The sequence below is a fragment of the Gossypium hirsutum genome, chromosome A07 (assembly GCF_007990345.1).
Source record: "Gossypium hirsutum isolate 1008001.06 chromosome A07, Gossypium_hirsutum_v2.1, whole genome shotgun sequence".
Taxonomy (NCBI): domain Eukaryota; kingdom Viridiplantae; phylum Streptophyta; class Magnoliopsida; order Malvales; family Malvaceae; genus Gossypium; species Gossypium hirsutum.
The window spans coordinates 41,766,604-41,770,572 of record NC_053430.1 but is presented as its reverse complement, the minus strand read 5'-3'; the positions used below and the strand labels follow the sequence as shown (position 1 = coordinate 41,770,572).

At 39.2% G+C, this 3,969-nt stretch overlaps 1 non-coding gene across 1 annotated transcript; it reads left to right on the top strand.

Annotated features, from left to right (window-relative positions):
• Positions 1-256: 256 nt before the first annotated feature.
• On the top strand, positions 257-363 carry LOC121204282 (small nucleolar RNA R71). The gene has a single exon (XR_005899210.1). It is a non-coding gene; the product is annotated as a small nucleolar RNA R71 (small nucleolar RNA).
• Positions 364-3,969: the final 3,606 nt, after the last annotated feature.

The window sequence follows — 3,969 nt, the reverse complement described above, 5'->3', positions numbered from 1 at the left end:
GTCAATTTTCTTATTCAAGAGTTCTACCTGATTAGAGAGCATGGTAACCGAATCAACATTATAAACATTGACTATTTTTGTTGGTTTTATCCTCATGACTTGCCACTGATAGTTATTCAGTGACATCTCCTCTATAAATTCATAGGCATCTTCAAGTGTCTTATTATTGATGGTTCCGCCAGCAGCTGCGTCAACCATCTGCCGAGTTGAAGGATTCAGGCCATTATGAAAGGTTTGGACCTGTAACCAGAGTGGTAACCCATGGTGAGGGCATCTTCTCAAGAGGTCCTTGTATCTCTCCCGTGCATCGTAGAGTGTTTCTAAATCCATCTGCACAAAAGAAGAGATATCATTACGTAATTTAGCCGTTTTAGCCGGCAGAAAATATTTTAATAAAAACTTTTCAATCATTTATTCCCAAGTAGTGATTGACCCCCGTGGAAACGAGTTCAGCCACTGTTTAGCTTTGTTTCTCAATGAAAAAGGGAATAACCAAAGGCGAATAGCGTCATCAGAAACACCATTTATTTTAAAAGTGGCACAAAATTCTAAAAAAATTGCCAAGTGAGCGTTGGGATCTTCGTCTTGCAAACCATCAAACTGAACAAATTGCTGTATCATTTGAATTGTGTTAGGTTTCAGTTCAAAAGTATTTGCAGCTACAGTAGGTCTAACTATGCTCGATTCAGTTCATGTTAAAGAAGATTTAGCATAATCATACATAGTCCGCGAAGTAGGATTCTGATTAACAGCAATCGCAGGAGGTAGCGAATTTTTTTGGTTTTCAGCCATCTCCTCGATTGTGGTTGAAGTATCGTCCTCTTGCTCTTCCTCTGTGTATTGTAAGCTTCGCCTTATTTCTCGTTTGTTTCTGCAAACTATGCGATCGATCTCACCGTGAAAAAGTAGTGGTCCTGACGGGTTTCTTCTGGTCATAAACTAGAAAAACCTATCAGAAGAAAATAAATGAAGAATTAGAAAATAAAATAAAATTTTAAATTACAATAAAAGTAAAATGGCTAAAGTAATAAAAAGTGAGTGTTCCTAATATCCTAGTTCCCCAGCAATGACGTCAAAAACTTGATACGTGATATTTGTGACAGGTTTTAAATATTTATGAAAGAATCATTCTTGAGACTAACTTATTATCACAATTAAGGCAAGTGTACCTATCGAACAGTAGTATAGTTCAGCAAGACCAGATTGTCGAACCCAAAGGAACTACGAGTACTGGTATTTACTTCCTTTTTATTATCTAGTCTAAAAATTAAGAGGTTTGGTTATCTAAACTAATTATTAACTAAGAATGTACAAAAATAAAATTTGGGAAAATACTGTTGGGAAAATTTGATTTACTAAGACAATACCTAAGGAAAAATCCACCTAGACTTCACTTGTTATTTGACTCTAAATCAGACGATTTATTCATTTGACTTGATCCGTAGAAATCCCCAAGTTATATTATTATCTCTCTCGAGACTAATAACGTCTAACCCTAGGTTGAATAATTGAAATCTCTTTCTAATTAACACCCTAGAATTGCATTCACTCGATATATGGATTCCCTTATTAGGTTTCACCCTAATCCGGAAAAATTTTATCATCCTATCTCTAGGCGTGCAATCAACTCCGCTTAATTATGACAAATTTACTCTTAGACAGGGTTGATTCCTCCTCTGAATAAGGGCTTAAATTGAATCAATATCCTGGAATATCAAAACAAGAATTAAGAACACATAATTAAGAACAAGTCAAATATTTATCATACAATTCAGATAATAATAACAAGATCCTTCTTAGGTTTCATTCTCCTTAGGTATTTAGGGGGTTTAGTTCATACTTATGAAAGAAAAAATCTCAAAAGCATAAAGATAAAAAAAATAAGAAAACCCGAAACTCCTGAAGGAACTTGAAGGGAGATCTTCAGTCTTAATGATGAATCCAACTTCTGAGATGGATCAATCGGCTTTCCTTGAGTAATTCCTTGCTTCCTACTCTTCGTTTCCTCTTCTAGGTGGCTCCTCAGGTGTTTAAATAGGCTTTAGAATGCCTAAGAGCCCTTAAAATTTTCCTTTTCTGAATTGGACTAAACTTGGGCTCGGCAGGGACACGCTCGTGTCACACACCCATGTGTGATTATTAAGGTCGTGGTCAAGATTGTTAAGTGGGCACGGGTGTGTGATATACCCGTGTAAGTCGTGGTTCGATCTTAACAAAGGGATACGGCCGTGTGACACACCCATGTGAGGAAGTCCAGGCCGTGTTGATTTCCACGTGGGTCTATTTTCTCCGTTTTCGGCCTGTTTCTCGCCCTTTTTACTCTCCTATACTCACCTAAGTATAAAACATGAAATTAAAGGATTAGGAGCATCGAATTCACCAATTCTATGGAGAAACCATCCATAGTTACGCTAAGCATGGGATAAAAATATGTATAAATTATGGTTTATCAGAAAGGAAAATTAAGTCTGCGGTTTATTGGACGATATGACGTGACAGAGAAAATTGGACCGGTAGCATATCAACTTGCCTTGCCATCCGAGTTGGAAAAGATCCACAATGTTTTCCATGTGTCGATGTTGCGCTATTATCGTTCGGATCCTTCGCATGTTCTTTCGTCAGCAGGGTTGAGATTCGTTCAGATATGACTTATGGCGAAGAGTCGGTTATCGGGAGGTTAAGCAATTAAGGAATAAGAGTGTAGCACTCGTGAAATTTTTATGGAATAGACAAAAAGTCAAAGAAGCCACATGGGAACCTGAAGAGACTATGAGAGACCAATACCCAAATCTTTTCGTCGATAATATTTTTAGGGATGAAAATCCCTAAGGAGGGAGAATTGTAACAGCCCGATTTTGGGCCTAGTCAGAATAGTGGTTCTGGGACCACAAATCTAGAGTCTGAGAAATTTTTTTTATGCTTACCCTTTTCATTTTCCTTACTAAGCTTTGTGCTTACCCTTTTCCTTTCCATTTTCTTGTAGTGCCGCCAAATCAGCCCGTGGATCAAAGAACGTCGGAGGCATCACTCACACTATCACTCTAAGCTTTTGGTATAGTTACTTTTCTTAACTTGAGTATGGCATGTATAGGGATTGGTTTTTGTTATGTGTCATATTGTTAAGTTAGCCAATTATGTTGGCATGGGACGAAAACCTTCTTTTTGTATAAAGCCATGGTTAATGGTTAATATTTACAAATGATGACGCTTCCCTTGATGAACAAATGTATGAATGATCAAGTGCATGTTTGGTTGTTAGAGTGTTATAAGGTTTGCATTTGAATGTCATGTTGTGGTTGATTTAGTCTTATATTACTGTGTAAATTGGAGATAATTGTTGTTCTGTAGGTTGGTGCAAGTAAGGGTGGCAAAAAATGCTTGGTATATAGCCTTGTTTTGTCCACACGGGTAGATGTACAGCCATGTGTCTAGGCCGTGTGCGACACACGGTCAACCCCATGGGCGTGTTGTCCAGCCGTGTGCCCTCTACACCTTAAAATTTCAAGTCAGTAGGCATGGTAGTAACACAGGGGCAGAGACACGGCCGTGTGTCTCAGCCGTGTGGATGACACAGCCTCTGGGCATGGGCATGTGCCCAGCCTGTACGAAGTCTGCACCTTAAATGTGGAATTTAAATTTACCACACGGTCTAGCACACAGGCGTGTGCCCCTAAATGGTTGCTGACGTCAGAAACAGAATGTCAAGGTTTTTAGACACGAGCTGAGACACGGACGTGTGCCAAGCCGAGTGAAAACCCCTGTAGGTTCGAATTAGGAATTAATTCTACACGGGTTAGGGACACAGATGTGTCCCGATGCGTTTAGGCCGTGTGAAATGCACGGGCCTTCAACACGGCCATGTCAAGAAGGCCACACGGGCGTGTACCCCTGTTTCAAGAGTCATTCTCTAGAGTTCTTTAACGGGCCCAGTTTGGTTTCGAATCATTCTTAAAGCTTGTTTTAGGCCTC